Genomic DNA, 26,095 nt, shown 5'->3' with positions numbered 1-26,095 from the left:
ATCCTTTAGTCCATGCTAACTACAGGCCTATCTCCCTTCTCCCTGCTCTAGCAAAGGTGATCGAGAAACATGTCCAGCTCTCCATTTCCAACTACATAGAGTGCAATAACATTCTACATGATTCCCAATCGGGCTTCCGTGCTAATTATAGCACGGAAACAGCTTTGCTCGAGATCACCGATGCCATCAGGGAGACGCTCGATCTAGGGGGAAGGCAATTCTGGTTATGCTGGACTTGTCGGCGGCGTTTGACACCGTCCCCCACGCTGCTCTCCTTTCTAGACTCTGGGAGTTCGGATTTCGTGGGACGGTGTGGAACTGGCTTAAGTCCTTTCTGACCGGCCGTCGGCAAGTGGTCTGGGCACCTCCGTTCTCCGCAGAAATGCCGCCGCTCGAGGTGGGGGTTCCTCAGGGGTCTATCCTGAGCCCTACCCTTTTTAATATCTTCATGGCCCCTCTGGCGGCGGTAGCGGAGTCCTTTGGTGCCCGGATCATATCCTACGCTGATGACACCCAGCTCCTTTTTTCTTTTAAAAAGGGAGAGGCTCTTGATGGTGGCATGATCGAGGAGTGTCTGAGTGCGGTCTTCGATTGGTTTCGGTGGCACGGGCTGAAGTGCAACTCCGACAAGTCGGAGTTGCTTTTCTATGGCTGTCCGCCGGACCCTAGTTGGAAGACTTGGTGGCCTCAGGACATGTCTCCGCCCGCTGAGGCATCTGTGAGAGTCAAAAATCTTGGGGTGCAATGCGATGACAGCCTTTCTTTTAGACCTCAAATCATTGGTCTATCGGGGAAATGTTTCGGCATTTTGAAAATGCTTCGGAAGTTTCTCCCCTTGCTGTCTCTGCAGCATAAAAAAATCATTGTGCAGTCTCTGATTGGCTCGCGTTTAGATTATGCGAACGCCTTGTATATCGGGCTGCCTAAATATCTGTTGGCCCGACTACAGACTGTGCAGAATTCGGCTGCAAGAGCCATTTTTGGTCTCCCACGCAGGGCAAATGCCTCGGAACTCCTCAGGCGATTGCATTGGCTGCCCATTGCCAAACGAATTACCTTTAAGGTGCTGACCTTGGCATTTAAGGCTCTCCATTCTATTGGTCCTAAGTATATGGAGAATCGTTTGGCTTTTTATGTCCCTAGGAGGTCGCTTCGATCGGCCTCGTTGGCCAAAGCTGTCGTTCCTCCGATTAAATTGGCCCGGATCGGAGGGCGTGCCTTTCGATATTTGGTCCCGCGGTGCTGGAACGAGCTTCCTGTATCCTTAAGGAAGTCTAACAACCTTCTTGCTTTTAGAAAGGAGCTGAAGACTTGGCTCTTTTCGGTATAATATCGGGGCGCTGCGTTGTGTTTCTCAGCTGTATGTCTCTTTGCCAAAGCGCCGGGACGCCCTTCGGGGCAGCCGTGCGCTATAGAAGAGACTTTTTAACATAACATAACATAACAATGCTGAAATTCTGCCAATTTCAGCGTTTGCGATCGCAGTTTGGCTTCCTACATATGGCCCATGGTCAGAATACATTTATATTGATGGATGGGTGTGCTCTCCTTACCGGAATGGCAAAAGATTGTGACTGACCAGAGCAGCATTTTGTCTGGTCGCAATTCTCATAAGGTTCTGGTTTCCATTTGAATGTTTGCATGTTTACGAACCCAAGACTTTGGGGCTGGTAGTCATTTTAATTTGCAATAAGTACATAACAATTGCCATGAAAATGCAAATTGTGTCAATTATGGCAAACTAGTGGAAATAGGGGAAAATAAATAAATAAAAACGTTGCAGGCTGTGCAGAAATGCAAGAATCCAACACAAAGCAATACAATTACAAGATACAACTTGGAAACGGATGAGGCTTGTAAATTCGTAATGTATGGAAGTCAAGGACTGTTAATTATAACAGAAGACGAGGGCGTGGTTAAAAATAATAAAATACATGTCTTATTTTTTGCTAAACTTCTTATTTTCTGTCTCGGATTTTCGAAATTGTATCATTAAAACATAGAACCACATCTGCCAGTTGTGTGTGAAAGCATGGACTGCGAGTGCACAATCTGTGCCTCGACAATACTAAAATCTGATCACATGCTTCTTGCTTTCATTTAATTTGTCATTTCGTCTATTTTTGAGGCTGGAGCCCTACTTCTGCGAGTACAGTTTTAGTTGCTGTCATTTATTTTGTTCCCTGCAAACTTCCCGACTCTTCTTTGCAGTGGCCAGGAAAGAGTCTGTCTGGGCCATGTTTCTTATTCTCAAGCCCGTCTAGTCACATAAGTAAATGCTGACATTTTTTGCAGGGTTCCAAAGCTCCAAGACTTCTTTGTAGGAGCACAAGTTCAAGTTTGGAAAGCCTCCCACTTGCCAATCTAAAGGTAAAATTGCGTTGAGCACGGTCCTTCCATCTAGTTGTAAAAGGGGCAGGGGCAATGTTCAGTAGGATTGCCACAAACCTTGCACCTGACCAGTGTCATAACAAAGATACCTCGAACCTTAACCCTGAGTAGCTGTGGCTCTGAGCAGTTAGGCTTTTTAAAAGAAACAAGAGTAAAGCATTACAAAGTGCCAAAACAATTGAATAAGAAAGAAACGAGAAGCAAAAAATCTCACACCAAATTATAAAAATAGGTTGTATTTTTACATTTAAAATGACACATCAACAACAAAAAATCTACTGGAGGGCTCAGGAATATGAATTTTTAAAGCAACATAAAATCACTGCTTTTTAACACAATAAATCATTGTAATGGACTGCGCTCAAACTTTGTGAACTTTTCAAAACTTTTATGAAGTAGTAAAGTAGGATTCTGGCCCGCTTTGGGAGGCCAACTCAGTCAGCGAGCGAGTCGCAGAGTCCAAAGAGGTTTTTTTTTTAAAAATCTTTTGTTTTTTTAAATTCTTTTTATTGGCAGTTTCAAGGTATAACATACGAAGAAACAAACATACAGACTATCATGTTACCGCATCCCACATCCAGGAACCATGAGCATTTCCATACATAGTACAGCCATTATACCACCTAATATCAAGATATACATTACCAATGATTAAAGAGGCGGAGATCACATTGATTCAACAATCGGGTTACTTTGCAAATAGTCGACCAAGAACGACCAGCAGTCCTTAGGGCGTGATCTTGACGGCAGCTCCTCTTCATAGGTGAGAAGGGTATCATGACAATATGCCATATCACGAATCCATTGGCTGGTTGTGGGCATATTTTTACTATCCCAACATAAGGAGATTCGCCTTTTGGCAAGTAATAGTGCGATCAAGCAAAACTTACGCTTAGTAGCTCGGACATTGCTTAACAAACCTAGGAGACAAATACGTATTGTGCAATCAACAGACACTCCTACCATATCACTCAGCATTTGTGTGACCTTCTCCCAATATTGTACTCTAGGTACGCAGTACCACGCTTGATGTATAAAATCTGCCATCTCGCACCCACATCGTTTGCAGTGTGCATCCGGTCGTAAGCCATATTTATGCAACCTTGCCGGCGTATAATATATTTGATGCAAATATTTATAATGCAGGATTCTCAGGTTACCGTTAGGCTTCAACATCTCAGTGATTGAGCAAGCGGACTCCCACTCCTCCTCCAAAAGTGGCTGGGCTAGTACTTCATTCCATCGTGCCCACGCCCTATGTGTGGTATCTGCTATTTCTTCCTGCACTATAGTATACGATTGTGATATTAACTTCTTATCATTAGGTGACATGAAAACTAATTGTAAGGCATTCAGTTGGGGTGGTTCTGCCAGGTATGTAGAGTAGTGTTGTTTGATTGCCCCCTGAAGTCTGTGATAGGTAAAGCGGAATAGCAATGTTTGATTACTGACATACTCAAATTCCCGCAGTTGTATAAACATTCCTTCGTTATAGAGATCCCCCATCGTGGCAATCCCCACCTGGTGTAATAGCCATATTCCCACCTCCTCCTGGGTGACAGACAAACAAGGGTGGTGCATCAACGGGAGAGCGGGTGCATAGAGCGGAGTTTTATGCGCTAGTTCGCTGATTTGATGCCAGGCGGCATTCGCAGTGTCCACTGTGTTAATGTCTTTGCTATGCAGTGGTGGTCTTTTATGAGTGATTATCATAGTCAGTGGGACCGGGTGTTCATCACTTTACTCTACCTCAGTGTGTGTGAGATAGGGTGTCCGGTGATACCAATGATAAGCATACTGAGCTTGTGCACAAAGAAAATAGAGACGGATATCTGGTACTTTAAAGCCTCCCTTTGAGTAAGGCAATGTAAGAGCCCGCAGTTCAATCCTGGTGTGTTTTCCCGCCCACACCAGTTTTATCAGTAACGAGTGTAGCTGTTCAAACACCGTCGGTGGAGGTGTGATAGGGATGTTATTAAATAGGTACAGAACCTTTGGAAGGAGCACCATTCTGATGATCGCCAGTCTATCCGCTAGTGACAGTGGCAGTTGAATCCAGCGGTCATTTTTTGCTTCCATATTGCTAACAGTTTTGCCATAGTTCTCGCGAATAACAAGCTCCAGATCCCTATGGAACCACACACCCAGGTACCTGAATGGGTCAGCTTGCCATTCTAGTGGAAATTCTGTGTTATGCTGAGTCGTGCTGTCAGTAAGGGGTATGATAAGAGATTTGTCCCAGTTTATTTGGAGCCCTGAGTAGTGTCCGAACTTTATGTATTCACGCAAGGGTGGGGCTAGATTTATCTCCGGATCCCGTACATAGAGTAACATATCATCTGCGTTCATATATATGTGCAATGGCCGTTCCAGAAATTGTAAAGCAGAGTAGTGATGACCCTGTCGAATTTTGCATGCTAGGGGTTCCAGGGCCAGGGCAAATAATAGTGGGGATAACAGACACCCCTGCCGCGTGCCTCGTGCTCGTGCAGGGACGACGTCCGACATATAATTATTTATGCGAATTCTAGCCACAGGCTTGGTGTAGAGCAATTGGACCCATTGTTGGTAGATCGGGGGGAATCCCATTCTTTCAAGAACTGTGAATAGGTATGGCCATTCAATGGCATCGAAGGCTTTAGCCGCATCCAACATGACTGGGACTGCCTTTGTGGTGGGTTCTAGATAGTGGGACAATGCAAACAGTGTCCTAGTGTTGTGTGCAGTAGACCTGGTCGGTATGAATCCGGACTGATCCGGTAACACCAGTGCGCTCATAAGGGGTTGCAGTCGTACCGCCAGCAACTTTGCCAGTATTTTGGAGTCCACGTTTATTAGAGATAACGGCCTATAGGACTCGCAATAGACAGGGTCTTTCGCCGGCTTTAACAGGGCCACTAGCACTGCCTCTCGTAGAGTGGGTGGGAGTATTGCTTTATCAAAGGCATCACCATACATAGCTACCAAGTGAGGGGCAGTAAGTCCACAAATATTTTGTAAAATTCACCCGTGAACCCATCTGGTCCCGGTGCTTTCCCATTAGGAAGCGATTTAATAATCTCCGTTACTTCTTCCACCGTAATCGGAAGGTAGAGGTATGTTCTTTGGGTATCTGAAAGCCAGGCTATGGCCACATCTTCCAGATATTTCATTATCTCCTCTGGAGACGCAGTGTGTCGCGACTCGTACAGGGCCCCATACGTGGTTACAAATTCCCGCAATATCCCCTCGGTAGTGGTTTTCATCTCCCCGTTAGCACTCTTGACCTTGAGGACCACCTGAGAAGCACAACCGTCGCATATTTTTACGCTAATACCCTCCCAGGCCGACCTCCCTCACCAAAGGTCCTGGCTTTTGCACGTCTCAATCTATACTTGAGTTCGTCTTCAGCAAGACATTGATGCTCAGTCATGACAGCCCTTATATCACCCATTATCTGCGGGTTCTGTGACTGCTCATAGGCACGCTCTAGAGATCTTAATCTATTCTCGCACCTGGTCAGTCTACCACGAATGTCTTTTAATATGCCTGCGGTTGTGCTCAAACATACCCCCCGTATTGTGGCCTTGAACGCCTCCCAGAGCAGACCCGGGTCGTCCGTGGTTGGCTCATTTAGTAGGAAGAACTCAGATATGGCTTTGGTAAGCGTATCGGTGTATACTATGTCCGTTAAGGCTTTCGCATTAAAGCGCCAGCAATATGGAGGAGGTATATAATTAGGAAGTTCAATCATCAGTAATATGGGGTTATGATCCGATAGTGTCCGTGGAAGATGTTTGATAGTGTTGGTCCAGTGCAGTACTGACATCAAACTTAACCAATAATCTATGCGGGACCAGCTGTTGTGTACAGCCGATGCGTGTTTTGCTTCTGTACTTGCTGGATTCTTAGCACGCCAAATATCATACAATGCTAGCTCTAACATAACATCCTTCATTTTATGCATAGCGTTCCTATGTGGTTCTACTGTGGATCCGGATCTATACAATTGTTCATTTAAAACCAAATTAAAATCCCCCCCCCACAGGATTGTCCTATCTGTGACATCGTGCAGTTGTTGCCAAATTTTGTGGAAGAATTCGGGTGCATCTGTGTTTGGACCATATGTGTTTATAAGGACTAATTTCTGCCCCCGCAGGGTACCCAACAATATGACATATCTAACCAGCGTGTCTATCACTGATGTTTCAATCGAAAAATGTGTACCTTTTTTAACCAGTATAGTGACCCCCCTAGAGTATGATGAATACATTGAACTGTAGCAGGCTTCCGCCCATTTATGCCCCAGTTTGCAACTGGTACGTGGTGCAAGGTGAGTTTCTTGGAGCATTGCAATGTCCACATGTAACCTTTCAAGATATGCAAACATGTGCCGTATTTTTTGGGGATTATTAAGACCTCGCACGTTCCACGTAATTAGATTCAAAGCTACAGGCCTTAGTCTATCTTGAGCCATGACAGTACTGTATAACCATATTCGATTATATTGATAAGCCGAAAAACTGTGTCCCATGTAACATACAATATAGGGATGGTGGCATCTGTCCAACATCCTGTTTCACGGTGAACCTGGATTGCGGCGTTGCATCTTAAACAGTCGGGTCTGTAGAACACACCCTCACCCCCCATCCCCCTCCCACTTCAGTACCCCAAACATGCCAAAGACAAACCCCGTTAAGAACCCACAACACAACCAAAATCAGCTCGGGGAATACCCATTGGAGGGTCCACCATGGGCACACAACACCATCCACAGTTATGGATGTGGTCAAGGTGAAAATATTATTGCATTGCAATACCAAACAAACAGTAAAGAGAGAGGCCTGACATTTATCTTTCAGGCAGCGCAAAAACACAACTTTTGACAGTCAGCAGTGTCTATCACAGCCATATCAATAGGGTAATGTGCTGGAGATACTAATGAAGTTCCATAGCCTATGTGGGATTGAGGTGATTCCCCAGCATCTGCCGTCAAGTGCGACATGACTCCTACCACCCACATCGAAGCAGGGTTTTTCGATTTATAGTCCTCCCCACCAACAGGACTGACTGCACCTCCCGCTATCCTGGATGAACCTTGGTCTTAATAGGAAGGTCCAATATCAGCAGGTTGCCATATGTGCCTCACAGCAGGGATCGCGGTTCAGAGCAGACCCCAACGGCAAAAGAAGACAAACCTGCCGCAAATGCAATGCTCCTCTGCAACTGTCACCATTTTTTAATTCTTGCGTGCCCCCAGTTCAGCACCATACGGCACGGGTGTTTTTCTTCCAGAATGGGCTGTTGTGAACACACATCATTGTGAATCTTCGCTGGATTCGCCTCTCACTCGTTGTTAATGCCCCAATTAGGTAAGATTGACCGCATGCACTGTGTAACAGTTCCTCTCCGTTCGATGGCGGCCGCCATTTTGTGCCCCAGTGAGCCACTAATACATTGCCACCCCGGGGCTTATAGCCATCCTGATGTCGGCGCTTCTCCCGTTTTGTTATGTCCATAGAGAGCAGCAGGTTACTCTCCACTGCTATTCCCGCATCCACGGGAGTCCCGCCCGTCGTTGCTTAACGCCACTTGAGCTATGGACGTCCCGGCGGCGCAACTGGCAGTGTGGTGGCGGTCAGGCGCACAGCAAGGGTACCTCTGTTACGGAGATCGCAGGCATTTATCTCCGGTTGGTGTTCGCACTTTGCCGACTTCTCCCCGCAGTTGCAGTCAGCGTCCATCTACCACAAGCGGAGTCCCAAAACCGCATTACCATGCGGCCACCATTTTACGGTGACCCGCCATCGCCTGGGCAGACCAGCCTCGAGTCAATTTTGCCAGTTTAGGCGCCGCACTTCAGGGTATAGGTCCTTCACAGCTATTCTTCCTTATTTCCGATTTCCATTACTGCCGAAATTTTAAAGATAGTGGCATTTCAAGCACAAGATTATGGCCAATTTATGTGCTTGACCGGCGGAGCTGGCTTAGCAGGCAGCCATTCCGCAGTGCGCCCTCTAGCATCCCCAGAGTCCAAAGAGGGTTGACTGAACAAATACCTCGCAGTCAAAGCAGTCTCCAGTCCTGTTCCAAGCTCTACGGCCTAACCGCAATAGACTATATCGGAGTGGTTGTGATAAAAGGGATACAGGATGCTGAAAATGCTGAAGGATGGTGATCCAGTGACTGGATCTTCCTGGGGCTACTCCTTGGTCAACGAGCATTCTGGGGTACATTTGGCCACAGGGATTGATGTCCCTTGAAGCTCAGTTGAAGTCCAGCCAAAATCAGTTGCCTCTGATCTAGTGGTCTCTAGTTACAGCAAAATCAGCCGTTCTCTTTAACTGGTGGTAATTTTCATCTCGGGTGACCAAACTGCACTTCAAAAACACTTCTGGTCCAGCAGACTTGGGTGCAACTTTTAAGGTCAGGTCTCCCAGAATGCACTATTCTGCCCATTCCCAAGATGGCAGAATCCTTCTCTTGTTGTGTGGAGCTATGTAGCTAAACCTCAGGGGTAGCTACCTGGGGGCTACATGTCCACAGAAATAATGGTTTGATAAGGGCTTTTTCTCTCTCTGTCCTCAACGTCAATCTGTCTGCAAGAACCAAGGAGCAAACCCTCTTGTGTGTGTCCACCATTTGCCCTTCCGAGGCAGCTTCTCCTCTGGAGCTCAATTTTGGGTTCACACCAAATTTGACCATCCTGCCATGGAGAAAACACACTTTTCCCAATGGTATCCCCTTTGTGTTCCTTCCTGAGAGTCATTCACACCTCCCTCCATGAAGGCAAAGGTGGTCTCATTGACAAATGTATGACGGTATCCCACATGCGTTCAGGACGCATGCATTCAGAATGCCATCTTTCAAATTAACACGTCTTTAGGACGCATTTGTTCAGCACGCAAGTTGCTTTAACGACCTGCCTTAGGGGGGTGCTGGATGGTGGAATAGTTTCATTTACAATTTCAACTCCAGTTTGCGCATCCGGAGTGAAGGTGTTGGATTTAAGTCCAACACCATTTCACCAATGCGCCCCCCTAAAACCAAGTCGTTGTTATGACTTTCGTGCTGAACGAATGCATGCTGAATGCATTCATTCTTTTGCTGGTGCTGTGTTGGCACAGTGTGATGCCGGCTTTGTCCAAAAGGACGTTTCCCCTCTTAGACATCAACCGTGAATGGTCATTGGAAAACTTTGGGCAACAATGTCGCTACTTAACTAAGTTTGCCATTTGTGCAATAGTTTTATTAAATTCGACTTGAGCATCAAGCTGGGTTTATTAAAACAATTATTTTGATACACTGAAGAATCATATTTAGTAGTCTGATTCAGAAGTTAACACTGCTGAGTTGTCAGCATGTAACCCTGTACTCGCCAATGGGGCTACTATCCTTTTTACAGTAAAAATTACAATTTGGGGTTTTTACTGTCAGGGCATGTAACATCACATGTTCTACGGTTTACTACACAGCACACTGCCTTAGGGCTAGTCAGGCCTGCCTTAGAAGTGACTTGTGTATATGAAAAAGGAAGGTGTGGGCTTTCCCTTTACTTTAAATGGCAAAGCTGAGGAAGCAGTTTGAACCTGCTCTACCTATCTACAGTGGTATGCTGGGAGACATGCTATACTTTGTCACACTGGTGGTGACACAATACGTGCTGCAGTCCATGAGGGACACTTTAACTTACAGGCCATGGCTACCCAGGTACAATATACTAGGGACTTAGTAAGTTAGCGTATGCCAATCAGGTATAAGCCAATTGAGCATACACTTTTAAGGGTATGAGAAATTGGGTTGTTGGCTGAGGGGGTGGAAGCCCTTCTCATTCAACAGCCACAATTCTCACAAGGGTGAATCGCAACAGTCGCTAAATTAACCTGCTCTTAACCCTCTGGTAGCTTGTCACTTAAGCAGTTAGCTTAACTTAATGCTGTGGTATATAGTATTTATGCTGCACACAAACAGTAATAAAGTGGCAAAACAACACAAGAGAAATACAACACCAAATTAGAATGATAGAGTACATGTTAATAAATTATTTGAGACCAAAATGACAAAAATTTAATTAGTAGAACTGGGTATATGGAATTTTAAAGATTTAGGTAAATGTGGCACCAAAAGGCACAAAGTGCCAACTGAGGATCTGGTCGCGATAAACCGGGACAAAGTCACAAGTTTAGGCTTACCATGATGGAATGCAGGCCTGGAATAGAACCAAGTGGCCTAATGAGAATGTTTCCTTCTGTCCATGATGTTTGATATGGGCGGAGTTGCCTTGCTAAGCTTCACATTGTCCAGCGTCGGTTCTGATGAATCTTGCAGCTGTGCGGGAGGCTTTGCAGGGGTCACGCCACTTCAAGCAGGATTTGGTGGAACCTGCATTTAGGCCTGGATGCAGTCTCCCTGATGCCGGCCAAGGGACCATGACCTGGGAAGACACCTCTTGGGGATTAGGTGCACTCTCCAGCAGAGGCCAGCAGGGCTCAGGAAGGTCCAGTTGCAGGTCCAGGCAGGGCTAGTGCAGTAGGTCAGCTGGACAGTTGCAAGGAGTCCACTTGTTGTGTCCCTGTAGCTCAGAACAGTGGGTCAGTCAGCTGACCCTTGGAGCCACCTCAGCCTGGGATGAAGGGAGCAGGTCCAGTCTTCCTTCTCAGACAGCAGGGCAGGCCTCTCACTGCAGGGCATTCCATCCACAGGTCCAGGAGTGTACTGAAGAGTGGGTCTGAGAGTCCTATATGTATACCTGATGCCAGTTTTGTGGCAGAAGAAACGTCTGGAGTCTACCCCCCACATAAGTGTCTGAAATTTCCTGCCCCCCCTACTCTGGTCCTGGTTTGTCTGGCAGAACAATAGGCAAGTGTGAAGCTCCATCTTGCTTCGATGGCCCATCCTGCCAACACTCTATCCCCTATTGCGTAGCTGTCTGGGAAGTATACACAAAGGTCAACTGCCAACTACACCTAGTTATGTGACCCAGGAAACAGGCTGCAGGCACCGTATGCTTAGGGCAAGAAAATACCAACTCTGTAAAGGTGCCATTACCAGAGTTGTGGCTTAAAATCACACTTTACCATTAAAGAGACCCTACCTGCCGCAAGCATGGAGTTTAATCTAAATCCAATCTTATCCTATTGTAGAGGATGGACTCACAGTAATGAAAAACAAATTAGGGAGTTCACTACCTGCACATGTAAAACATAAAAGCAAATGTCCAACCTTTTAATTAAAATGCACCTGTCTTATTTACTGTTTAGGGCCTACCCTAGGGGTGACATAGATGAACTTAAAAAGGAGTGTTAGGCCTGGCACAAGTTTTATTTTCCCAAGTAGAATTGTCAGTTTAACCCTGCATACAGGCTGCAATGGCATAATGAAACTTGGAGACGGGGGGCATGCAAAGTATGGCAGACCTGGGACATGTTTTAAGGGGCTACTTAAGAGGATGGCACAACAAGTGCAGCAGGCTGACTAGTAGCATTTAATTTACTAGCCCTGGGTATATGGTAGACCACTTTACAAGGAACTAATAAGTAAATTAACTATGCCAATCAGGTGTGACTCACTTTTACCACGTTTAAAGGAGGGAGCACAAGCACTTCAGCACAGGTTAGCTGTGGTAAAGTTCACAGAGTCCTATGGTCAACAAAACAAATTTAGCAAAACAGGAAGGGTGTAGGCAAAAAGGTTGGGGTGACAATTTAGAGAAGTCCAAGTCCAACAAAGGGACAGATCACATGCACTGAAGCCTGGTCAGCAATGCCCAGTGCATCGGAGAGTCAATTCCTCACTTAGAGCTTCTCAATGAGAAGAAACCTGAATCTCCGATCTCAGCTTCCCTATCTGAATGAATTGTGTGACCCTATGCAAATCATGTTTTCTCACAGTACCAAGTTTCGTTCACTTCTATGCCAAAAATTGGTAGAGTTTAGAATCAGGATTGACGAAGCAGCGCTGGCTGGCTGACGGCTGAACACTTCCTTTTCCTGAAAGGAATCTGGACACAGCCTCTGTCTGGCTACTGATCTGAAATGGAACAGCTGCCCACCCCAGGGAGGCTCTTTACCTCAGCGAGTCTGTGTGCGTGTTGCACTATCCATGGCAATCACTCAGCTCTGAGTTCATGGCAAAAAATAAATTGTGTCACAAAAAGTCCACAATAACAGTGCGGGCAAAAGGAACATTTTGTCTATAGATGGAGAACCAAGGAAAAGCAACACACATCTTGAATGTTACACCCAAGGCAGCAAGATGCACTGATGACACCCATAGTGCTGAGAAGTAGATTGATCTGCATAGCAAGCACTATGCATAGACACAAGCAAGTATTCTCACTATTTGCATCCTTTGTGCAGTGTCCCATCCAATCACCTGCAGCACAACACAACCGCACCAGCAAGCACTATGCAAACATGTTTCATTCATATATGTCAGAAAAGTCATATAATGTGCAAACTAGGAAAACAGCATAACAGAAAACAGAATTGCGACTGACTCCATACGCTTAGTTTGCAAACTGACCTATTAGTACACAGGTCTGAAGGCAAATTAGATTTAATTTGCAAAAAGCCGGTGCACAATTTGAGATCGCACTTTGCGTGTGCAATGTTAGTGCATCTAAAAAATGATTCCTTGAAGGAGTCTGATTTTCAATTTGGTTTCTTTCACAAGAGTATTAATGACGGTCTGGGTGTTAAGGTTTTGTTCGAAAATGAATCCCAGAGATCTGGTGCTGTCAAAAGTAGAAGGCTTGCACTCAGGCAGTTTTGTTGCATGAGCAAGCATTCTACTGGAGTTGAGTTTAGGATGGCATGATAACATCGAGGTCTGGAGCTCTCCTAGGACCTTTGCCAGGTCAGGAATGTACTATAGAGTGTAGACATTCAAGTAAGGCTTGGTGGCATTAGCATCAAGATGAATGGGATGAGAGACAGTTGGACAACTTTAAAATCCATGGTGCGTTTTACTTTAGCAACAAAGTAGAGCCTGTACTGTGGGTAAGTCAATTCACATTGAAGCACTTTTTGTCTTAACTGGAAACTTTTGTGTTAACCTGCTTGAAGTCAAGTATTCTGTAAGTAATATCTGTGTCTTTCTGCCTCAACCTCATACTGGTTGCAATAAAAGATAAATAAAAATAAAAAGCAATAAAAGAAGATCTTTTTTTTTATTTCAGAAACCTGTCTTAGCAGTTGTTTTCCACTTTCATCCTGGATTTGGCCGTATTCGCAGACTTGATCACTCTATACCTTGCACATTAGCTTCCTGCATAAAGGTTGCTATCACTGGAGATATTGGAATTGCCAATACTTCTGATTTTCGCTCTGTACAGCACTAATACTAATTTTAGTTATAATACTAGTTTAATTAATTTCCTCGTCATAAGAAATGTATATTGCAATTGCTGCCTAATCTATTAGTGTACTCTTTTTAGGAGTTTGTTTTTTAACTCCAGAATATATAAATATGCTTACAGGAGTACTGCTTTGATTTGTTGGGTTATTGACAATCTAACTATGCCAGGGGAATACAGATATCGGGGTTCTCTCTTTGCAGATGAACTTTTTTCATGCCAGGCGCATAAGGTAAACCAGTCAAAGCAGCAGGCACCACAGGAAGCCATCAATGTTTGCAGGAATCTGGAGTCTCTCTTGTGTCTGAGAGTTGCACTTTTGTACCACATGTTAGCCAAAGGGCATTCATTCAATTTTGCCAACGACTTAAAAGCTCAGTCAAAGTTTCTATCGCAGAAGTCTATTACATACGAGCTTGGGTCAGATCACACCTGAGAAATTGCCTTTGTAGTAAGTTGAGAACCGGAGGATGCTGGTCCATGATGTGAGCATTCTGTGTCCATTAGAGCCCTCCATGGGTCATAGGATGCTGCTGGCCGCCCAACTCATGCATCTTTCAAGAGTCCCCAGTACGACAAGGTGCACACGGTTTATCATCAGGCATAATTGGTGGAAATGAATGCCCTCTAGATATTTCAGCGCTTAAGAGGAAGAGGCTGTCTAAAATATATAAAAGTCCAAATTCCAATGTTGGGGATTTGATACCTCTTAATTATTTTGTACTGTGCGAACTTTTCCAATAAAAAAGTGACAAACCTGCAGTGAAGTTCTAACTTTGAAAAAAGACTTGTAAAAGTGATATGTACCCTCAATAGCCCCGTGGCGAAAAGATGTCTTCTTCTAATAGCTTTACGTCAGGCCCGCATGGGTTGCTGTTTATCTTCAACGCTTTGCCCTTGTTTTCATCTTTCTAACCACAGTCTCCTGTGGCTCAGGTCAGATCCAGAATGTTGTAACAATAGAAAATCGTTAGTGGGTCATACAACTTTAATGAAGATATTGGTCAGGCCTTTCAGTCATTTTTTATGAATGTAAACATGTTGTTCTGGAACCTGCCGAGAAGGTAATATTTGTGCAAGTACACAGACGCTTTGTTAGAGGATGAACATTGATTGGCACTAAATATACATCAACGAGTTTAAATGAATTATGATCTGGAGTACTGACCTCTCCAGAGGACTCTGGAGGCCTCCCTACTAAGCAGCACATCCCTGCTGCATGTCCCAGATCTCAACACTCTCCCACAGATAACATGCTGTGTGCTGGCGGAGGATGCAAGCATCAGTCTAGAAGCGGGGTGGTGGCGACACTCCACTACAAAAAGCACTTCTTGACCAACCCGACCAACGCCCCACTCTACAGATAAGGAACATTGTGCTTATTGAGGGCCCCCCAAAATGTGAAGCACAAGACAGCTGATAGAGTTCTTGCAAAGTGGAAAGTCTTCATTAGTGTTTCTCATCTTTTCAACATATGAATAATTTAGCACATACATTTGACAGATTATCATACATTGGTAACATTAATTGACATTTAAGGATAGTCCTGGGAAATGTGGTAATAACTTGGAAGGAAATGCAGAATTGATAGGTTAAAAGTTAGCAAGAGAAAATAAATGAATGGTAAAACTTAGATTCACAGATCCCCAAAATGACATCTACTCATGAGGTTCATATCACCTTTAAAACGGATCTCCTCAGCCTAAAACCTATACATGCCTGTGAAATCTGGTAGTGGGGTGATCACGTTTTCCAGGTATAACTAAAGCCCCATAGTTTTGCATTACACCACATGTAGTAAACACAGAAGAGACAAGCATTAGTAATATCAATAGGTCTGGCATTGCCTGCCAGACTTTTAGCTTTGTTAATAATGTTTTTCTTTTTTCATGTTTTTTGTAATCGTTTATTTTTGTGGAGCTGTTACGCCCCCCCAAAATAAAACATTAATATTGTCCCAAGCTGTAGTGCGAGGAATGAAAATGTGAACATCATCACAACAAACTAAGAGGGACCATTGAAAACCCCAGTAAGCAAGTATATAGTTTTAGCAAAATCAAAAGGCCTTGGAAAACACCGGACCTAAAAAGAGAAAGAAAAACAGCTGGAAGAAAGAAACTTTAGCACGCACTCCTTTCCAACCCTTAAGAAGTGGGCTTAGTAAATAGACACCATCAATTAGAAGTGAAAGGTAAGAAACATATCAGTGTCGCTTATCAATGTTATTTTAACATCTTAGTGAACACAATTTGTCGGCCAAAGAAAACGCATTGCAAAATCACAAGGGTGAAAAGTACGATTGTGTTACTTCTTTGATCATTGTGCTCTAGATTTACATTGAATCTCATACTAGACCTTGGTATACATTGCTGTCTACATATTTAATGGAAAACAGACTACCCACTCCTTGTGTATCTTCTCAGTCTGGTATGATTTTAAATGAATTGTAGAGTCTATAGATTTGATGAAATATGAATATATTCCTTACAGCTATTTAAGGAGGTTGGTATATATGATGATCTATTATAGTAATAAGAATTAAACTTTGTTATAGCAATAGGTTTGATTTGATTTAATGTACATGATATTGAAGAAAGTTTGATGAAACATTGAAATACCAAAAGCAAAACAATCAATGCATTTTACATAGCCACTCATGTTACAGAAATCAGCTTATCTGGCAAATCAATTATTCCTTTCCAGTAAGAGGTACATACATTGCTCACAGCTTGGACATTGAATATAAAGTGATAGACTTCAAATGTGGTGCTCTGCTTCAGCTTACACAGCACATTACTCCACTGAAAGCCCTAGAGTAGAATGGGCTTTAAGCGCTGCCACTATCACCTGAGCGAACTCAGGGGCATAGTAGCAAGAACTTGCGATATTTATCGCAAAACGCGCTTAGCATGTTTATTTTTATCGCTGCCCATCGCTGGATATTTTAGAGGAGAAAACGTGTTATTAGCAACGTTTATCTCCACTGTGATAAAATATCCAGCGATAGCGGCAAAATGCCTGAATATCGCTGGACATCCGGCGATATTCATGCATTAATGCTATGGTGGACTTAGCCTGAAAATCCACCTCCCATTGACAAATACAGGTAAGTCCGGTTTTCAGCAGGGGTTAAATATTAGCGATAATCACGTTTATCGCAACTTTTTGTATCGCTTCACTTGCGTTGGTAATAGGGGGAAGTAGTGTTAGCAACTGTTTTCAGTCGCTTCTAGTTGGCAACGGCCACCTTGCATGTCATTAGCGATAATCATGGCTGGCATGCAAGGTGATAGGAAAACCGGCCGCTATTGCCATAAAGCTGGCGCTAACGCCTGTTAGCGACAGCTTGCTGATAGAGCGATAAAACCCGTGATAATATGCCCCTCAGAGTTTTGCATGCATTGGTGAAGATGGAAAAAAAAGAAGGACCAGTGGGTCTCCTACAACTCCATGAGCTGTTATCAGGAGGCCGTGGGACTATCCTCGCTCTCACTAGAGACACAGAGAAGTGTTGTATATGTGGTGCCTTCATGAGTGGAAAATACTTAAGCATATCCCCCAGCGCCATTTTGAGCATTTACACACGTCTGTGAAGCATACAGGTCAAATACCCCCATTTCAATTGGGAGTTCTCTTCTAATTTTTTATTGCAGGAGTTTTAACTTGCATTGTCCTGGCATCAAAAATTAGATGAAATTATTAATTTGCATTTTAAACAGTAGTCCCAAAAAGTACACCACGTCTCTTTAAATATGTACATTTGTGGCTAACTTCGTTCCACCATACTAATATTATAAAGAGAGAGCCCAAACATTTGAGGCGGGTAATCTCAGGAACCACAGCACCAATCACAACACCCAATACAGCATTGGAAAGGGCAGTTGCAGCAGAAGGACATAGGCTATACAGATGCCCACCATATACATTTGAAAGGTAGAAGAACCCTACCAGCAAAGTAGTCCCTTTGTGGGCGTGGCCCGGAATAACGACAAAAAAAAGCGTTCCTTAAACGTGTGCGTTGTCCTGGGGGCGTGTGCTAGGGGCGTGAACGAGGCCAATGGACGCAGCAATTGCAATTGCGTGGCACCAAGGGGTGTGGCCAATGGGCGCAACAAACGGCAACAATCGCGCGGCACATCCCCCCAAAAAAACGTGCCTTGAGGGCGTGTGGAAAACAAACGTGTGCGTTGGGCCGGGGGCGTGGCCAAGGCCAATGGGTGCGGCAATTGCACGGGAGCAAGGGGCGTGGCCAATGGGCGCAGCAATTGCCGGGGCTTAGGCGGGGTCAGACGTGACTGATCGTGCCTGCGGGGACAATAACTGCACAGTATCCTGCGTGCTGTCAGCCTGTCAACTCTCTGCATAAAGGACCGTGCCTGCGGGGACACTAACTGCAGCGTCTCCTGCACGCTGTCACACACTCAACTCTCAGCATAAACGATTTGACACCAGGCGCACAACATTACCCAGGGCTGGAGCCAGGCTCAGGCGGCAGATGACGTGACTAAGCGCGCCTGCTGGGACACTAACCTTTGAACTGACTGCACTTTCCCACACGCGCAGCGTCTCCAGCGTGCGCTGTCACCCACTCAACTCTCTGCATCAATGACTTTACACCACAAGCACAACATCAAACAAAACTGGAGCCGAGCCTCAAGCGGGGGATGACGCGATTCAGTGAGCCTGCGGGGACACGAAATTTACAACTGAATGCACTTTCACACACGCTTACCTACGGAAGTGGAGTACATACACACTAGAGACATTTGCTAATGCTTCTTACTCCGAGGTACACACAGTATCTGCACACACATGCCTAACTATTGTGACACTTCATGCTAAAAATGTTGTCTAACGCGAGATTTTAAAATAATTTTCCCGTGCCTATTACACACATTGCACACATTCTATTTCATACCCAGACAACGTCAGGACGGGCTGCTAGTTCGTACATATTTTGCTTTAACAGTTTTGTTACACACATCCATGGTATACCTGTGTGAATCAAAATCCTAGTGGGATTAATACCCATCTATGTATGATTACTTGAACTCCTCATTTAGCAAAAATTCCAGTCCATAACGTCAAAGAAAAACAGTTCTCAAGACCACATGAAGTCTAAACATATTTATTATACAGCTGCACACTGCTACCGGGTCGCTCGCTTCTCTCTATTTGTGCGGCAATCCTATGAAGGCTCAATTCGCTAAAGTTAGCATTCCAAAATTGCCATCTGGCAATTGTAAATAAATAAGAAAGTATTTTTAAAAGTATTACTAGTTGACCACTATTCTTGAGTCCACGTGCTCAAGCACAGAAAGATTAGAATGATTTTTTTACTTGTATGATACGTTAAAGAAATCCCAGGATGGTTGCCTGTGCAAGCGCACAGTTGCAGATGCACAGGCAGACATCTTCAAATAGTTTTTCCTATTATAATAAAAGAATTCCAATGTGGCCGCTGGTGTGTGCACCTTCGCACAGACACATCAGCATCCGTCTTAGAACACCTTACTATACTTCATGAGCAAAAACATTCTAAGACAACTGCCCTTATATGTGCATGCAGTCACCTGCACAAGCAGCTACCTGCACAAGCAGCCATGAATGGTTTCGGCAATAAATGATGCCAAGCCCAGTAAGCAATGGCAAAGCTGAAGGCACAGCATTTGCATTTGAAAGGTGAGGCTTATTTGCTTTGCCAGTGTTTGTTTTTTAAGTATTTAGGCTGTGACTCTTCATTTATGAAGTCTCTTGTGGTTTCAGTCAATGTAGAAACTTCACAAAGATAGCAGAGATTATCAGCATTCAATTCTGGCCTGAGAATCTTGACATACACTTCTATCATGAATCAAATATGAATCTGCTTAATTAACAATACCCCTTTATATACATTTTATTCAGATGGAGACAACTCACACGTAAGCTTCGTAAGTTAACATGGAGCAGCACTTTAAAGAGCAAATCAGAACCAAACAAAAAACTATCATCATCCATTAACATTCACCACTGATCTATAAATTCATGAAAATAATCTGTGATTCTATGACCTGGAGCAAAAACGTATGCCTTCCCCGACATCGTGGCCAAGACCTGGAACGAGCTCCCAGTCTACATCAGACGTGCCTCCTCCATGAACATCTTCAAGAAGACACTGAAGACCTGGTTCTTCGACAGAACGGAGCTGCTCCCCCCCCCCTCGGGTGGGACAGCTGCCAGTTGATGTTCCTTCTGGGGTTGAGTGCGGGGATGGCAGCTGAGTTGTAGCGGTGGGAGGTCGTAGAGCCAGGGTCCGTTGATGACATCTAAGAATAATTCACCCCTTTGCACACTTGTTCCAACAAGGCCTCCCAGATATCACCCTTCCACCTAAAACCTAAAGCTCTAGAGTTGGTAGGGTGGGATAAAAAACTTTCCTCTCTCACCTAACCTACACTACCAGCTACTTCACAGAATGGTGGCTGGTAGCCCAATTACACCCTCTTCATATGTAACGTCCTGCTCCTGCCTTCTAAGGCAACCCAAATGTACCACCATACCTCTAGGCTGTGCCACCCACCCAAAATCCCTGGTGCCCACCTCATCTTGTACTCACTAATACATAAAGCCTCTAATAATGCTTTATCCTACCCCCACTTCTAAATACCCCCCACACTTACCAAAAACGGTCCTACCTGCCCTGTATCTACATTCCTCTTTCTGTACTGACTATAACCATAACCTTTAATTTCTTGCCTTTAACAACTGTGAACCTACTCATCCCTTATTCCTTTCTAACTCCTTCCCCCACCTCAAAAACAATAAACAGATTGAACCATGCCAAACTCTGGACAGGTCACCATTTGGACCCCCCCTCACCCCAAAACCTGGGTTTTCTGACCACCAGAACCCTATCCTTTCTTTTCTTCCTTACAAGTTCATACCCCAACTACCTCCACTTCTCTTTAGGTTAACCTCCATAGTCTCACCCGCATAACCCCCCACCACGGCCTCCTCATCTGCAACAAGTATAAGTCCATGCTCATTGCAGACAAATGTACGACATCCTGGCACAAAAATACTGACTGCCTTGTTTCACAAACCTGGTTGTACTTTCATGCCAATTTCTTCCTTCATGCAAAACGTATGTAGGTCCCTGTTGATCTTCCTCCTGGCCCTATCAATCATTGCTGCCCTATCCAGTTCATGCCATTCCTTTCTCTGTATCAATTCTGAATAAAAAGGTCACTGATCAGTTTCCTCATCCTCTTTCAAGTCATGCTTTATTGCCATGAACAATGCCAGACATTTCAAACGTCCTAGGTCATTCTCCCGCAGATGCACCGCGAGGACATCAGTACAACCTCTTCTATTCAACAACACCAGCAATAGCTCCCATCACAACATACCCGCTTTCCCAATCCACTGAACCACAGCTGTCTATGTCTCCACATCAAAATCCAACTTGGTTCCATGTCATCTATTGAAAGCTTGTTTTTCTGCTCATTAAATGAATGAATGGCCCACAATCCACACTGACATTTCTTCTCTCTCTATGCCCGGTACAGAGCCTACAAGAAATTCATAAATTCAATTAGACACGTCTGATTCCTTCCCCTTCTTCCTCCACCTCCCTCTCATACTGTTTGAGGCAACTCCTCTCCTATCCTCTCAGCAGACAAACATCTCCTGCTTGCCTCCTTGGCTGCCACTGCAAACGAGACAGAGCAGTTGTAATATTATTCTCTGTGCCTGGCACGTGCCTCGCTCTAAACGCAATGTTGTGCGTCAGGCAGCCCAATGCAAAGTCTCTCAACAACTTAGGCATCTACACATCCGTGGCTGACTTCCTGTTCACTACATGCACCACCATCACATTGTCTATGTTGAAAACAACTGTCATGTCCACACATAGACGGCCACCACTAGAGGGAAATACTCTAGAAAAGCGTTACATCTCCTGCTATTCATCCATGCCTGGGGTCACTGTCCAGCGCACCAATGCCCTCTCCAGTAGAGGGCAAAACTATAACCCCCTGCTACATCTGAAAATACCTGCATTCTTTCTTCTCCCCAAAGAAATGCCGTTAAAATGCTTCAAAATACTCCCTACTTCCTCAAATCCTTTTTTACATCCACTGTGGTGCAGCATACCTACCCCTGCCAAAGCCAAGCCCAGTCTCCGGCAGAAAGTCACCCCTGCATGCAAAATTCAAATGCCCTAGCAGGACCTAGACCTCCCTCACTTGCTATTTTTTCTTGGACTACATGTTGTGCAGCACAACCAATATTGCCATTCTCTTGTCCTCTGGCAACCTCACTTCCATCTACACTGTATCAATTTGAATCCCCAGGACCATCATTGCTGTGTCAGGCCCTTCTGTTTTCTCCTCTACATGGGCACCCCAACATCATCCATCAGCTCCCTAAAACTGGTCAGCATCAGCTGACAGTCCTTGGGGAACTACAACATATAAATCATCCAGGTAATGTGTCACTGTCCGGTGCCCTATCACAAATGTGAATAGCCACTGTAACAAGGTACTGAAATGCTCAAACAAACATTTGAGCAAACCTTGGGTAATGCTTTGTCCAGATACCATTGCCCTTCATACTACATGCCCAGAAGTGATAAAGAGGATGAACTGGTAGGAGGTGAAATACCTACTTAATACAGTGGCGCAGCAAGGGTGGGTGGGGGTGGTCTGCCACAGGCATCACAAGTTTTGGGGCAGCTGCCTCCCCCCTTACTTGCGGCCGTCGCGGGGTAGAATCACCAGCATCCCCCCTGCTCTTACCTGCGCCTGTTACGGATTTGCCAGCCTACCCACCCCCGTATCATACAGCTCCCACATGCCGGCAAACGCAGGGGCAGACACGGCTGGCCAAAAGTCTAGCTACACCACTGACTTAATGTCCCTCTTCGCCAATTGTGCTCCCTTTGCTACTGCATTCATCAACCAATGAGTAGGACACTGATGACAACTTATTATTATTGGGACATTTGTAAAGCACTGCGTTACGCACACCGGCGTGTCCACGCGCTGAAAGTGAGAGAGGCAGAAAACAGGAAACACAGTAGCTTACTAGTCCTTTTACTTCGTATACAGGTAGGTTTTTAGTTTCGCTCGAAACCTCGTTTCTTCAGGTTCCAGACGTAAATTCACTGGGAGTTTATTCCAGTAGTTTGCCGCTAGACACCTGAAAGATCTGCCTCCCATGTCAGCTATGTAGTCATTTACTGAGTGGCTTTCTGGACATAATAGATGCTGCATCAGTTGGAACTAACCTGGCTCCTTCTTCAGGACCACTCTAATTAGGAAGATAATCAGGTTGTCTTATGGCCATTCATCATAAGACCCTGACATTCTGCCCTCCCAAATCTCCTTCTGAAGCTTGTATCTCACCACCTGTTTTCTACAGATTTACCTCCTCAAGCTTGGTACAGTATATCCCAGTTTAAACCCTATGTCAAATCCCTCTCATAACAATTCTACATCTTCCTTATTTGCACACTGAAGCCAAAGCTTGAGTGTCTGGAGTTTGACCGATATAAGGGCCCTTTCCTCCCTGTGCCCTGCATTCTCATGTATGGTTGTAGCAATGTGCCCCCTTGAGTTCCCTGCTGTCCCTCTGTAACCCCATGCAATGTATGAGCGGGTGTCATGTTGCACACATGGAACACTCATGTTAGACTTTCCAATATTTCCTTGTATGAGATCCCCTATTGTATGCCCTGCATGCCCCTGGCTGTTCAGTCTAATCTCTTGATCTCTACCCATCGACCCACCTCTGAGAGGGCCGATATACAAGAAGCAAGCCACTAACGCCAGCCTCGCCAGTCCCATAGTATGGGGCCACAAATCATTGTCTATTTCCCCTCTGCATCAGCCGCCAAAAGAGTCCAGAACTCTTCATTGAACCTCACCCATGCATATCTGCCAAATGGCATACATGCCTTCGAAATAATATAAACATGCTGCAGTCCAAATTTCATTTGTGACTGGTTCCTTTGGCCATTTGGTCAACTTGTATTCCTCCTCCTTAGGCTCCTCTTTTTCCCTGTGCTTCAACTTGAAGACCTCCATATACTCCCCATTGCAATTGTTTTCTTTTGTGGGTGTCATTAGAGGTGTGCCCAAGGGCTTTGTACACCCACGTAGGGAAGTTTCTTTATTTTTAGTCCTTTGCTCTCTTCCTTCTACCCTTCCTCTTTGTCCTGTCCTTTCTTGTCCTTCTCTGTCACCACTCCAGATCTGCCTGTTGCCAAGATGCCTCCCTCAACTGGTGACTTTTTCACCCAATCATTCTTCCCCTCTGTCTCCATTGGCTAAGTCAGGTTATCTGGCCCTACCGCTTTGCCCGCCAAGTAAATCCCCCTTCTCAATATTGCCTCACTGTCCACTCCTCCTTCTATGTCCCTTGCGTCTACACCCTGTTGTTACCATCACAGGTTTCTGATTCTTCTTGAACTGCTTACCTCGGTGTAAGGTTGGCTGCCGAACTGCCACCTCACCAATCTCGTCTCCTCCACCTTACCGACAGGTGCTGTAACCCCTGTTGCTATACTGCCCAGCAACAGACTAGCAGAATGTTGTTAATTCATGCCTTCCTTACCAGACCATTGCCCCGTGGACCACCACTCTTTTTCACCCCATAAACCATCTGGACCATCCTTTATCAACTCCTCTTCTTCCAACTCATCTTCCTCATAATCTATCATTAGTTCCTCGCTGTCTCCTCGTGATACCACGTGACTACTGTTGCCACGTCCTGCGTTAGTTAGGAAACTCCTAACCCATATAGCATCTTGTGTCCACTGTGCCCTCCAGTCGGCGGCGGCCTCATGAAACCATCTTTGCCACGCTTCAGTGGAGGCCAAACAGCACCTTTCTTCCACGCCCATACCAGAGGCCATTGGGGTCTGTGAGCCACACTGGGCTCTCCTGAGTCTGGAATGACTTCTTGACCTGGAACCCAATCACACCCAGTGAAGGCTAGAGTACTGGCTCTTTACTTCCCCTACGTCTGCTCTGGTGACCATACCCACATCCAGTATCCTTTAAAAATGCCATCCATGTGCAAGGTGTACCAACCAGATGAGGGAACAACTGACCACAAGAGAATGCTCTGATGTACTTGGTAGATGTCTATCAATGGTGACTGCCCAGATGACCAGGTAGAAAGCTTCCTACACATCAGGGATATTTCCTTCATTCTTAGAAACACATCTCTATTTTGAGGATATGTCTCTGAAATGATTCTTGGCGAAGGGGATTGCTCCTCAGCCCTTAGAATCTCTCTGCAACCTTCAACATGGTCTCCAGTTCCTGTGTATTGGAACCACTGAAGGTGGCAGCGTAGAGGGCTATGCTCTAGCTTCTAGCCTGGGAGGCTTATCTTTCTGAGAGATCCTAAGTTGTATGGACGAGAACTTGGCAACTGGGCTTTAACGAGTAGGTCACAATGTCCCCCAGGGTTCTCCATTAAGTCCAACTCTTTTTATTTTTTATGTACAACCCTGGGCATTACTAGTCCTCTCCTATGGGCTGACTTCACTTAGTGGATCAAAGGCAGAATGATTCGGCTATAGCTTTTATTCAATATATGTTGACAGTGACAAACTGGATGCATACCCGTTGATTAAAACGAAATTCGGATATGACAGAAATACTGATGATTGAATGTAAAACCCTCCCAAATCTATACAGCCTGGTCTGGGACCATAAAAACTATGACCTTCTCCATCGTCTGTCCTTGCTGTTTAATGCCTGAATGTTCACACTATTTTCATTTGGCTTGCCAATTGTAAATTTTTACTTTTGGTTTCTTTTGTTACTTTAATACATTAACTTGATTGGATTCAGAATATTACATTTTACTTGGTTCTGGATTATCCAGTGTTTCTTGGCTTCCAAGCATTGAAAATCCTTCTTTGGATCCCTACATGTAAACAGATTGAATTCAAGGCTGGTCTGGTGTTCAAGGTTTTTATGGTGGTGAATACATCTCACCACTATCTTCCTACCTGTTGCCTAAGATCAGCAAATGCCCGCCTTCTGGTAGAGCCTAGGATTAACCAAATCCAGATGGGAGGACGAGCTTTTTTAATGGCAGCAGCTACGTCTTTGAAGTCATTGCCTTTATATTTAAGGCTGAAGCACACACTGCCTGGGTTTGCCAAGGTTCTGATACCTGGCAGTTTCCTAAATAAGCGGGTCCTCGATATGCAATATACTTTTTAGTCTATGCTGCACCAGAACACCCTTTTAGTATTTGTGCATTGTACAATATGCCTTTACATTAAATTAAAACATGAGCACAAGTAGGTTGCATCAACATTGCAGCCTGCTCGGCATTCAGCTATGGATGAACTTTCAACCTCTGCAT

Source organism: Lissotriton helveticus, chromosome 5_1 (assembly GCF_964261635.1).
Source record: "Lissotriton helveticus chromosome 5_1, aLisHel1.1, whole genome shotgun sequence".
NCBI classification, from domain to species: Eukaryota; Metazoa; Chordata; class Amphibia; order Caudata; family Salamandridae; genus Lissotriton; species Lissotriton helveticus.
The sequence above is the reverse complement of the archived record's forward strand: the minus strand, read 5'-3'. Positions refer to the sequence as shown.